Here is a 14,464-nt window from a genome sequence, read left to right as displayed (position 1 = left end):
ACAAGACTATAACCATCAAATGCCGACATTTTTCAGTGGGAGGCGAAGTTCCCAGTAACAATCCTGGGCACATTCTATGATACACTCATATGATAAAACCTCACTGCAAGATTCCAGAACTGATTTAAGAGGTGAAATTCCAGCACCATGCCCTCTCAGCAAAGTTAAAAGCACTGCTCATGAGACTCGTACCCATGACTTACAATGTGTCTGTCTGCTCACCACTTCAACCTGAAGGAATACCCAACATGCTTCACAGGGCTAGGACAGCGGAACGGGATGTAGTCACTTCACATCAATGAAGTGGCCAAATCAATAGCTCAAAATCACTGACACATAGCAGTACACTTACAACCCCCAGGTAGAGGAGGAAATCCAAAAATGTAATTTCCCCAAACATTTAGGGTCTAAACTTATCCCCAAGATCCTGAAGATTTATTCAGCTAAAGCTAAGGCTATCGCTACATATGGAGCAGCGATTTGTGGTACGATGGATGTAGATTTGCTAAAGTGTATGGAAGGTGCGTTTTGTAATACATTATCAGTGCCCCGTAGCTGTGCGAACTACACATGGTCAGTGACTGGCTACCGCCCTCCCCCTATGACCACACCAGCCCCGGACACAGCACCCAGACGTGGTATCTTTGGAAGGCGGGGGGTCGCGAAACCCCCCGGCCGTATTTATTAAGTACAAAACAATAAATTTCAAATTTGCATGATAAACGGTTATACAAAATTCAGCAGGACATTAGATACATTATTGTCAACAGGTGTGAGTGTCTATCCTTAACAAAGACTCTAATACAGATTGTTTCCTAACCGAGTCTAACATCCTCCTCTGCATTTTGTATACTAACATTTCTGGGCCATATGGCAAGGTCGCTAACCGGTGTCAGGTCCTACTAGCTGCGCCTCCCCTACAGGTGTGCGCATGCGCAGCCGGGCCCGGTAATTACCCGGTCCACGCCGTGAACTTCATTTACCCACTAAAGGAGGGCCCTTACTCTGCGCCATCCGGTGACGTCATGAGTATGCGCGCGCGGGGTGGCTACCAGCCTAAGGAAAGCGTGACTCCCCAACCCGCGCCCCTTTGAAGCACCAGTTACCTTGCCCCTGAAGTTCTAGGAGGGGCCAATGGCCCCTCCCCCTGGGCGGGCACCTCCGTAGGATGATGCCCGCCCCCTCAGACCTTCAAATAGTTGCTCACCGGTCATGACCTTACCGCATGCCCCTCATACCTAATAAATACGACGACCTAAGGGAGAAAATTCTAAAGGACAACTACACTGACTAAAATCACAGGTCATGTATAACATCATAAAGCTACAAGGGAAAGAAAAGGCCTAAACACGACTGCAACAGTTACACATAGTCCAGTATCATTCGCTACCTTGGGAGAAAAAAGGCCTACAAGAAAGCATAGTCAAGAACATAACTGCACAATACCATATTGATCACTACAATGGGAGAAAAAGTCCTAACAGAAAAAACCTCATCAGAAACTAACATCTCATGACAATTTCACGCGCCCAATGCCCGCTAGTTGGTCTAGCAACGCATCAACCACGTACTCCAGGGATGGTGGGTGGGGAAAAGTTATCCGCCCCGAGCGCCGGGGCACGTCCTATGTGGGGGAGCGTCCAGGGAACAAGGGGGTCACCTGGGCGCTCCCCACCGCTTTATCCCCCCCCCAGTGGCCCGCCCCCCTCCCTTCCGACCTGGATGTCGATTAACGACATCCGGGTCATGCAGGCAGCCAATCGGTGGTAGGGCGCGCCCCCTCAGTGACGCGCCCCACCACCGAGTAGTCCGGGGGAGGTCGCCGCACAGCCATGCAGGCGGGGGGGCCAAGAGCCCCCCCTTTCCATTTGCCACAGTGGACTAGGCCTACCATATCTTGGAGATTCGATCAAATTGGCCCCTTATTATTATGGCATTCCTTATGGAAAAGGGGTAGTGCGAAGATGAATCAAGTTGTGCTAAAGGATTGTTTAGGATTGGATTATGCACAAAGAATAACATGGCTTCATTATATTGAGACAACTTTGTCAGGACTGAGTCTTCATTCTCTTTATGATAACCCGTTGCTGTGTGCCACCTTCCTGAAGTCCAAGTTGAAAGAGACTTTTTTGGCAAAGACCTTGGTGGAAAGATGGTCTAAAAAAATGAAGATAAAAGCACTATAGACCTTTACCACATTCTCCCTCCTGTGCAGCATGGTGCACAGTCGTACCTATCTTTTGTACAAAACCCTCAGCATCAGTATATCATGACTCGGTTCTGACTAAACTATATCCCGCTTATGTTGGGGTTCCCTGCGAATTCACATTCGATAAAAACAGTTGTCCCATGTCCTTGTGATGGGATTTCGCTGCAGTCAATTTTTCATGTTATTTTTCTGCAATTTAAACCGCCAACCACGGAAAATATTTATAGTTCCTCTTTTATGTAAATATAATTTTAAACAATGTCGCCCAGCATTATTTTTGTTCCAACAGTAGGATGATCCTCTGGTGTGCTATGCCCTTGCATTCTATCTTTGGGCTTTTTTTAAGCATCAGTGATAGCATCAGATGCTGTGATCTGTGCTCTGTCTGAGATAGCAGCACTATTAAATTCTATGTAAATATTTCAGGTTTAAAGCATATTTATTGATTTTGCATATAAACAAATATACTCCATACAAAATACCTCCCCTACATCCAATGGCCGGTGAGGGAGGGTTAGCTGAGACAGAGGAGAGAGAGAAGATCAGAATAATAAAACAAAAAAAGTAACAGGACAGGGTAGGGAAGTAGGGAGTAGGGTCAGAGGGCGGTAAGAGTTGATAATCTGTGAGTGGGTCACATGGTTCCATCTAATATAATTTCATATCCAATTTGTTAATATTGGGAGCTTTTAGAATTAGTGTAAAACCGGCTAGTATGTGGGTGGTTATTAAAAAGAAATTGACCAGCTTGTTATGGGGTGAGAAGCAACTGGTTTCAAAGTATAGTCGCATAAACATCATCAAGTAGTAAATGTATAGCATTTGAACAAGGAGAAGTGTGCAGCCATCTTGGGTGTGCCACTTTAACAATCCGTTTATGGATTATGACAACATTTGTAGAAACATCCTCGATGACACAAAAAACTACACCTTACTTAAGAAGGACCCCTCCTCCGAGCTACAAACACGAATTGTCAATATGGTAAAAGAAGCAGAAGAAAATGGCCACACAACCAAACACGAAGCTGATTTCCTGACCACAGGGGACTGTGTGATTCCATACTTTTACACACTACCGAAAACCCATAAAAACAACCCCCCCCCCTCCCCAGACGACCAATCGTGTCGGGTATCGGTCTTTACTGGAACCCCTGTAACGTTTTTGTGACCATTTCCTCAAACCCATAATCCAACAAACATCTACGCATCTCAAAGATACCAAGAGCTTGCTACAGCTTCTTCATGAGGTTGTTTTTGAGGGGGACTCCATCATACTAGTGACCCTTGACATCGAGAGCCTATATACGAGAATCCCCCAGGATGACACCATCAGGGTCCTGAGGGAAGTCCTAGACTCCATCAACTGGGAGTACCAAACACCAAAGGAGTTCATTCTCGAGTGTGCCACCCTGGCTCTTAAGGAAAACTTTTTTGAGTACATGGGTAATTTGTTCCTCCAATGCACGGGCACTTCAATGGGCAGTACATTTGCCCCGAGTGTGGCCGGGCTTTAAGTCTATAACTTTGAACTAAAGTTCATATTGCCAACGGACAATCGATATGCCTTTTCCATAGGATTTTGGAAGAGATATATTGACGACGTCCTGCTAATCTGGAGGGGCACCGAAGAACTTCTGGGCGAAATTCTTGAGTGTCTCAACACCCTAGATGTGAACCTCAAATTCACACACACCAGTAGTAAACAAGAGGTGGCCTTCCTAGATGTAGTCATCTCTATAACCAATGGTAGATTAACCACCAGAACACACTACAAACCTACCTCCAAAAACAATTTACTAGAATTCTCTAGTTTTCATCCCTGCCCACTGCAGGAAAAACTACCTTATGGCCAGTATCGGAGGGTTAGAAGAAACTGTAGTAAATTGACAGCCTTCCGGGAACAAGCTGCAGACCTCACTACAAGATTGAAATCTCGGGGCTATCCAGATAAAATTCTGAACAAAAGCTACAAAAGAGCCCGAAATCAACCTTGAGAGGCTCTCCTGGAGGACAACCCCAGAGAGCCCACCTTTGTCACAACGTATAGCAGCTTATCAAACGTCTTAAAAAAGTCCATCAACAAACACTGGAAGATTCGAACAGCAACAATCGATCATGGACGAAGCCACTATTCTCACTCAAAAAGGGCCGGAGCATAAAAGACTCACTAGTACACACACGTCCTAAGGAACAACCTATGACAGGTCTTAGATCAGTCACTGACACATGGGGCCTCCCAAAAGTGGTGGGCCATTTTCCCTGCTCCAACTGTAGTGTCTGTCACCTGACATTACACACAAAGGTTTTGAATCTTGAACCTGGGAAAACGTGGACACAATATACCCACACTAATTGCAACTCCACCAACGTGGTATACCTCATCACATGCCCTTGCCAGTTGCAGTATGTGGGCATGACTACACGTAAGATCAAACAAAGACTATGTGAACATAGAAGTAACATCAGGTGCCGGAAAATTACAACCAAAATGAGTGAACATTTCCTACAGAGCAACCACACTACCAACAACCTGAAATGGACTATCATAGAGCAGGTAACCACTGGGAAAAACGTACCTCAGATATAGTTCGAGAAGGAACAAAGGTGGGTCTACCGCCTAGGGACTCACAAACAAGGTCTGAACATTGACATTCCCTGGGGTACAGTACTAAGGCGTTAATATCACCTGGGACAGAGCACGAGGATCTCTGGTAACCTTTCTGTGAACTTACCTCCTTCCTCTTTTCTCCCCTAGAAAACCTTTTCTTTACACACTTACAAACCAACGGAAGATGTGGAGTAAAGGTTGGTTGTCATAAGCGGATTGGCCAAATCGGAATGCCTTTGGGGGTTGCACTAACACACACGGAGCATGAGGAGTCATTAGGACTATAACAACTATGTAACATTTTTGAGAATCCATTCAAAGTTTTTAGAGAGCTCCTACTGGTGCCTCTGTAGCCAATATCCTACTCACAACTCCCCTTTGAACCATCGTGGCTGAGTTATAATTCATGAAAGCCGTGCCACCATAATCTGCTCATTATCGGTGCCTGTCACCCATGCCCTCTAGAGCAACAGCACCTAGACATTTCTTTGGGAAAGCAGTGAGCGAAAGGCCTGCTATCGAGGTTTGCACTGATTTAATGATTTTTGCAATTTTTGGTGAATCAAGTTTACACCGATGTAATTATCTGGTAACTGTATGTGAGTGAGCTAGATCTTAGTTCTTCTGTTTGCAGGGAGCAACGTACGGTGCCTTTACTGACAATCCCAGCACTGGGCCCACCAACCTCTCGCGCCGGTGCCATATGCCCCTGTGAGTCGCGGCAAGTCCCCCACTTGGTGCGCCGACATAGCCTTGTGTCAATAAAGTTTTCTCTTTGTTTACTTAAAGGTTACCTCTGACTACATTAGCGGTCTCGTCTTTTCCCTAACTTCCGCATGCCATAGTGAGATCCATTGATCTTCCGACCAGACTCGCTCCAGGTTTGGCCTGACGTGCATGCCCATACGACATGACGTATGTGGCCACGCCTCCGGCCACTCCGGTTCCGCGCCAATACTCCCGGTTTTCAGTTTAAATAACATCGCTGAACCGGACCTCTCATCTTCAGGGTCCGGTTGATGAGGGACGCATGCAGGTTCCAAGCGGGAGCCTGGCGACGCCGGTGTAAGTCCACCCAGCAGCTTCTCAGATAAGTAAACCGCACAAGATATGAGTTTCCAACTCATTCTTCTCTTTGATTTTTTCCCCTAGGGTGTGCCATTCTCGCCACCACCCCACTCCCGAGACCCATGGTGTAGAAATTTCTCACACTTAACGTGAGACACATTTTGTATATTTTGTAAATAAGATTTTACAGTCACATGTGTTTGTGTGGGGACTGGCCACGCTGATAAGGCTCACAGATTATATTCAACATTAATCACCCCACCAAAGATGAGATACCGTTAAACGCCCTAGTAGGTGGCAGGAGCAATAGCGCAATTATAAAGATACCGGTCATGGCAATCAAGCTGGCTATACTGTTATTGAGAGATTAAAATGCATGTGTTCATAAACCTCAGGCGATTGAATGACCCTGAGTTTCAGTGCACTTTTTAGAGCACAAGAGCATGATATTCTTGTGTCAAACAATTGTGCACCTTTCTAGAGCACGATACTCCTGTAACAAACAACTGCGCAAGATGGATACTAACTGTTTGTCTTGTCTCTTCTTTATGTGTTTGTTATTGTTGTTTTTTTGTCTACAGGTGCATTCTGGTTTCTCTGAAACAAGAGCGACCACCCACATCATTTTGATTGCACTTTTTTCACCACTTTTTCACTTTCACGTCCTCAGGTTAGGGTGGGCCTTAACGCGCCCATACCGCCGAGGTTTAGTCCTTTTGGTCCTGAAGAATGCCCAGTAAATTATACCACTAGGGCAAAAACATGTCGACCCCATCCATGGGAAATAGCTGAACAATTTATTCAGCCCTTTTTCCCACACTTTGTTTTTAGTGTGTCAGATTGGCCATTTAATAAACCTTTTTTTGGACACAATCCTGACATTTTTAAAACACCTTATTACACCACCACATAATTCAGCTCCACAGTAATTCTGGCGTCGCAGCACACCGGGGAGGCACTCAGCCTCTCCCGGTGGGGCCCAATGATGAAGCATGTCACCAACTAGGTTGGTGAGTGAAGGCCTTCTTAAAGAATCTAGCAAGATTCTTCATGCTATCTCTTCTTGTTAGAAGCTACACTCTTTTGTTGTTTATACTACTTTAATTGGGGGACCAAGAGTGTTCCTTTGTACCATCCCTCACTCTCTTGTTGATACTTCAACTCATATTCTGTCCATGTGCTTCTGTTCACTAATCTGACAACTTTGAAAATGGCTTAATGGAAGAAATGAATAGTCGTGCCAGGTCCCCAAGCATAGGTTTCATTCACACATTCAGGGTTGTTTATTGAAAGGTGGCTGTATTTGCGCCTCAATAGCTGAATGTGCTGCTGATGGTGTTTTCTGCAGGAATCCTTTTGTGCAGCTCAATGCCACCAATACATACCTCATTTGCATCTCGTTAGAGCTAAAAGAGTAAGACTTGCTTGTCCTTTGACAGGGTGGAAACTGTCCATCTATCCGGGTGTGTTTTATACGGCTCGTTTTTAAAGCTTGCCTTAGGGCCATATGCGCCCTGGCTACCCATCGGAGTGTAATAACGTTTTACTTGGCAAAAAAAAAATCGAAATCAAAGCAACCAGCTTATAATGACAGAGAGAATGGGAACTGTTGGACTTGGCCCTTCTGGCAGGTTCACCCCTGAACTTTTTTGCTTTTTATTGGTGACTTGGTGTGGTGATTTTCCGTTTCTGCGCACTTTCCCTGTGTCCCAGGTTAAAGTGCGTGCGCACTCTGAGTGCATGTGGTGAGATAGGCCTGCCCTCCCATAGGAATGCATGGGGAATGTATGTGTCCCTAGTAGTTCCTGATGCGTGGGGTGTGTAGGCCCGAGTTTGGTATGTGCTGACTCGTGTGATTGAATGCTGCGCGATGATGTGTGTGGCGTGCATGTACCTAGTGTGGAAGTGCCACTTCTAGAAGTGGGCACTTCTGTGTGCAGTGTGTCTGGCGTGTGATTGGCTGGAGCTGGCTGGTGAGCCTGGCTCCAGGAGTCTGGTTGGGTCTGCCCCAGTGGTGAGTGTGAGATTAGCATGCTGATGGCTGGGGAGGAGTACACCTGGGTCTTGAATAGGGCAGGGTTTTCCCCACACAATGCTGGCTCCGCCCCCTGTGGTGCGACTGACGACCCTAGCCCTGCCAGTGAATAGAGTGAGGGGCTGAGAACATCAAGGGTGCTCCCCAACCAGCTGCGACTGGTTTTCCCCCTCACCCTGAACCCAGAACAAAGGGAAAAGATGTATAAAAATGGGGCTGTGTCCCCACAGAAGTTGTTCTCTGCCAGGATCTTACCTGAGGGGGGCTGCTGCTGGACCAGAGGACCGCCACTTGGACTACCTCCCTGCCTGGAGGCCCAGTGAGCTGGCTCTGGGTCCAGCCTTGCCCCCCACCCCTGCCCTGCTGCATGCAGGGAAGAACTTTGCTGCACTTTGTGGTTCTTTTTATCCTAAAGCGCTGGGAGCACTTTATTTGTGTCCCCAAAGCGCCTGGAAGCGCTTCTTATGTGCCCTTAGTGCTAGGAGCGCTTTGCCGGTGCCCGCCCGGCGTTTGCTCTGTCTTTGCGGATCTTAAAAACCTCCTGGCAGGTGCCCACCCTGCCAGGGACATTGCCACTCGTTGGCGGGTGCCCACCCCGTGTCTAGGTACTTTTGGACAGGAACCTACCCCGTAAAATAACCGCTGCGGCCCCGTTCGGCCGATCCGGAAGTCAGGCAGGCCGAGGGCGGGCCTCCGGGACAACCGGAACTTGCAATAGGAGGGCGGGAGCCTACCCCGCCTCCCAACAAAGCATCGCAGCTGCTCTGAGCCCCGGAGCCGGCAGGAGCCTACCCTGCGCCCCGGGGCACTCTGCCCAGAAGAGGAGGCAGCGCCGTGACTTCCCCAGCCCCACCGCGAGGGAAGTGACGGAGAGTGCTGCGGCCCCGGAAGCAGGAGAGAGGAGGCAGCGCGGGAGTCCCCGGAACAGCCCGGTAAGTCCGAAGGGCTGGGGGGGGACTCCGCGCCTGTGTCGAGGGCATTCTGGTGATTTCTAAGAGCTCCGCGTAACTCCAACGGTGGGGGCCATTGTTGCTACGGGGGCATTTTTCTTAAGAGCCGTGAAGGCTCCACGGGGGCATTTTGTCTAAGAGTCCCCCGTGTGGGACTCCAACGAACGGGGGCATTCCCTATCTGTTACGAGCGGCCCCGGAAGGCAGCGGCTCGCTCCAACGTTGCCTCCCCCCCCCCCCCCACAGCTGTTCAGAGCCCACGAGGCTCAGGGGGCATTAAGCGCTGAATCAGAGCGGCCCCGTAAGGCAGTGGGCCGCTCCAACGAAGGAGCACAGTATTATTTAGAGCCTGCGAGGCTCTAGGGGGCATTTCATTTGTTTCAGAGCCCTGGGAGGCTCCAACAGTGGCCCCAGCATTTCTCCAGTTGCCCAGCACTTAGTGGGCAACTGCTACGTGTAGGTTGTGCTTTGTGCGCGCTGGTTTGCGCAGCCTGCGCCGGCGCGCCCTGACTTTTCTGGACACTGGGCGTCCTTGCCCCTTCAAGGCCAGTTGGCCTAGGGACTGCCACAGATAGTGGCTAATGTGAGTTTTTGCGCCATTGTTCCTTTCCTGCACCTCTGAATGTGTTTATGCGTCATGTGCTTTGCTTTACACCTCTGAATGTATTTTATGCATCCTGTGTTTATGTGCTTAGACCCCTACAGGTAGAGTGATACTTAGGTGGTTGTTTTTCTCCTAGTACAGGTGGTGCTAGTGAGGTCCTGATTCCCTGCGCAGTATTTTCCTAAGGTGGTTAGCGTTGCGTAGGTGGTACTTTCTGGTTACCAGGAGTTACTGGTTGTGTGTTATATATGTTATTGTGTGCTATGTTCTAAAGTATTATTCCTAAGTTCTAAGAGTGCTAATTTCGGACAGTGGTCCATGTGGCCCTGTCCCCTGTACATATAATCCCTTGTAAATTCTGCCCGTGCCTGTTGGCACATTGTAAAGTGTGTGTTTTTATCTGATGTGTTGTGTATAATACAAAGGCTATTTTTATAGAATACCTTGTGTGGAGTTTCCTTTGTGGTGGGCCTTGGGTGTTGTTGCTGGGTGCGCGCGCAAACGCTTTACACATCGCCTCAGGGATAAGCCTGTCTGCTCGTGCCAAGCTACCAAGGGGGTGAGCAGGGGTTATCTTTGGCGTGTAACTTCCTTGCCCTGACTAGAGTGGTGGTTTCTGCCTGACTTTGGCGCAAGCCTTAGCCAGCCAGAAATCCCATTTCTAACAGGAACAAAAATGCAAAATGCACTGTTTAGATATATAAGCCCAGCATAGCCCCGTGAGTGTCTAAGTCTCTCCTGATCTTATTTGGTGCTTTGGCTATAACAGGAGAGAAGCAAGGGGTCTCCCTCTAGGTAGCAAGTGATCTATTCTGCACGATGTTCATCAAACTCTTATCTTCTTCAACACAAATATTGATACCCCATCAGTAATTTCCTTGGTGCATGGAAGTAGTTAAAGAATACTGTGTCCTTCCTATTGGCATCACTTTTTTCAGTGTTTCATGGGCTTGCCATGCTTGTTTGTAGGATAGTACACCATAACTGCTTGAGAATGGTTTAAATGACAAATGCGAACATGGGATCCAATTTCCAATAAACGAAGACACTGGGACAGAGCTCTCTAGTTTGCTAGGTCTAAGCATCCAGTACAAGTTTTTGCTATGCATTCTGAGACTTGTAGTCTTTGTTTAATGATGGCTTAAGAGGGACTACTTGGAGTGCGATGGCCGCTTGTTAAGTGAGCTCCTCGCACACGCCTGACTATCCTTAAGCCGATCCTTCCAACACCGACTGCATGAAACTGCAACCGAGGTAAAAAAAACAAGCTGAGGCGAGGGAGCCCGTGGAGGAGCGGTGTCCGGCACCGAAAGACGCGGAAACAGCCCATACTGGCTAACGAGTAGCCACGGCCCTCAAACAGAAAAAGAAAGTGGAGCCGCGGGCTGCAGTGGAGAGACGCTCCAGGACGTACGGCACGTAGCGCGGCCCCGGCAGGCAGAGAGACCCGCTGCGACTGCGACTCCAGGGTCGCGACTGGATGACACTCAGGCGGATATGCGCGTTGGGGCTGCTGGTGCCCACAATACTAAGGGAGTGCGGCGGCCCTGCTGTGTGCTGTAGACCCGCAAGTGGCACTGTAAGAAGCCTTCACTCGGGCGGAGATGGGGGCATACCTATACTAATGCTGTGCGTCTTTGCGGGCAGGAAATCACCAGGAGGTGCATCAGCGGCAGCCCGCGATTAACCGCAGTAAGGGCGGAACCTGGTGGGTGGCCCCGCTGCAGGGACATACCGAGTCGCGGAGGGAAGGGCACAGGCCTGACTCTGCTGCACGCCTTGTTTCGAACTGTTGCTACCTCAGGGCGGCGTCAGCGGGGACACTGTCTGCATGAAAGCGCACACGGACACTACAAGAACATGTGTCCCTTTGGGAGTGAGATATAACAAAGCCACAAAGCCCTACAGTGCCACGGTCAGCTGGGTTTACGGGGAGGGCGCTCTGAACTACCCTCGCTCCACACAGCTGCACTGACACATACGTGGGACATCACCCCTCCTTTCTGCACCCGTCTGCTGATCGCCGGACCACAAGGGGTGGCACTAGTAAGGGGCCGGGACCGCGCAAATACAATTTAGGGCAGATTAACGATAGAATGGGGTGGCAAGACACGCTGGCAGCGGCGAATGAATACACCAACGGGACACAGTCCCTGACACCTTGGGACAATGGGCAGCAGAACAAGGTCTAGTGAAACCCTGTAAAACCCCCCTGGTGGATTGAGTTTTCCGCATTACTACCGGAACCCGAAGAGCCGTTACAAAATAGCACTCGGACTAACACATATGACCTGGACCTGCTCAACGCTACACCACAGACTGGATTGAGAGTCCCAAATTAAGCCGACTTTCTTCTGGGGTCGCAGCTGTCACTATACCTGTGGATTAGATAAAGTATACATTGCAAAATGGGTAAAACGGACCGCACCCAGCCAAAAATCACCTTTGACCAAACGAAGAAACATCAGGATCAAAGTACTGATGGACAGACAGCGCCGCAATCAACAACGGGAGCAACAGGCGTGGTAACGAAGGACGACATCCAAACCATGTTCACCACAATTCAAACGGCACTGTCGAATATAGATGGGAAGATTGACTCCTTGACGTACAGAGTTGATAGGATGTCGGAGCGAATTGATAAACACACGGAAAGACTGGACATGGCGGAGCAGAGAATATCTGAAGCTGAAGACGGCCACGTGCAGATGGATGCGAAACAGTCGAAGATGGAGAAGCAATTGGCGGTCATAACGGCAAAGTCAGAAGACTTGGAGGCTAGGTCCCGAAGGAGCAACATCCGCTTAATGGGAGTTTCAGAGACGACAAACACGGGCCAAATGGAACATTATGTGTTATACTTTTGACCTTTAAAGTTGCCATGCCTATCATTGTTTCGCTCTGGGCAGCACTCACTGAAAGTCGCTGGAGGGGGCTCTGTCGCAGCTTTGCTCAGAACTGCTGTAGAGTGTTGGAATTTGTAGTATGCATGTTAGGGCGGCTACCCCTCTTTGAGGAAATGTTAACTGTTTTCTCTTTGAGGAAATGTTAACTGTTAATATTGGGTATGGCTTCACTAGGAAAGGGGCGGTGGAGTTGGTGGGGGTGGGAAAGGGGGCTACACAAACAAATCCAGCCAGTGGCGATGTAGCAGACAGACACATGGGAGTCACTTTCACTTATCATAGACACTCACACCAGGCTGATGGCGGGTAATCGGCAGATGGCTGACACTTTAAAAACAGCACAGAACACTGACGCTCCTAACGTGGAATGTTAGGGGACTGCACAACCCACCGAAAATTCGTAAGGTACTAGCATACCTGGACAGGCACAAAATAGATGTGGCCTGCTTACAAGAGACACACCTGGCGGAATTAAGAGAGACACAAATAGGGGCCAGATGGGCTACATATAGAATGCCGTTGACCTATTCCTCATATGCGAGGGGGGTACTTATATGGGTCAAACGCAATACACCCTTCACGCTCATTAAATCTATAAAAGATGACCAAAGGCGTTATGTTATAGTACAAGGTGGCTTTGGGGGCACGATGTTAACAATTGTAAATGTGTATGGTCCGAACACAGATGACCCCTGATTCTACGCACAAATCTGGACGCGTTTACGTGAATTCCAACCCGGCGCTATTCTCTGGGGTGGAGACTTCAACACCTGTCAAGACCCCACATTAGATCGGTCAACTGGGATAGATAGATATGGCAAACACTCTGCAAAAGTCCTAAGAGACGGGATGGGAGATTGTGATATGGTGGATGTATGGAGACTCAGAAATCCAGACCGTAAAGAAGGTATGTGCTTCTCCTCAACATATCTCACGTGGTCCAGACTCGATTATTGGCTGATATCTCGAGAGGCATGTACGTGGACAACGGCCATTAAACACGCAGCTAAAACGCTCTCGGACCATGCCCCGGTCCTCATCACAGTGCAAATCCCAACACATACTCCAAAACAATTCACGTGGAGGTTGAGGCCAACGGCACTACAGGACTAGGTATTTAGGGAAGAGCTACATCAGGCTATAATAGACTTTTTCGAACATAACTCAGGATCAGTACAGAGCACCAGAACACTGTGGGAAGCCTTTAAAGTCACCATAAGGGGACACTGTATTGGGAAACACGCAGGGATCTTGAAAGATATACAGGGACAATTAGAACAGAAGCTGAAATTGCCAGACTGGAATGATAATTTGAAAACACACAAGATACAATACTATTGGCCAATATTAGAACACAGATTGATACATACAATGAATTTGCAGAGGACGAGATCAAATACAACTCGCGCAAGTACACTGCCAGAAACTATGGGGAGGAGGGGGGGGGGGGGGGAAGACCTGGCAGAGCGCTGTCATACAAAATTAGGCCTGCTTACACCTCTGCGTACATTACACAGATTCAGGACACACAGCGTCAAACAGTCTATGACACCCCAACCATATTAGATTGCTTCACCAAATTCTATATCAATCTGTACACTGCCCAGAGCAAATGTTTCTTGTCAGAAATTCACGATTACCTTGATGACGTGGCCCTGGCTTGGTTAGCAGACACCCACCAAGAATACTTTTGTCGCCATATCACCCGTGACGAAATCATAGAAGCCATTAACTCACTACCTAACAATAAAGCGCCGGGACTGGACGGCCTTCTGGGTGAATTTAATAAAGAATATTGTGATCTACTGATCCCACATTTTGCTGAAATGCTTGAAGAAGCTTATGAGAAAGGCACACTCCCGTCCTCACTAAGGGCCATATGTAGGTAGCATCACATTTACCGATTCATAAATACCGAATTTTACCGATTCGGTATTTATGAATCGGTAAATGTGATGTAGGTAATGATTCGGTAAATTTTACCGAATCGGAAAAATTCGGTAAATATGAATCGGTATTTACCGATTCGGTAATGGGGCATACCTTCCCATTGATTCCTATGGGCCTGGAGGCCCATAGGAATC

This window comes from Triturus cristatus, chromosome 2_1 (genome assembly GCF_964204655.1).
Source record: "Triturus cristatus chromosome 2_1, aTriCri1.1, whole genome shotgun sequence".
Lineage (NCBI taxonomy): Eukaryota > Metazoa > Chordata > Amphibia > Caudata > Salamandridae > Triturus > Triturus cristatus.
Note: the sequence above shows the minus strand (reverse complement) of the source record.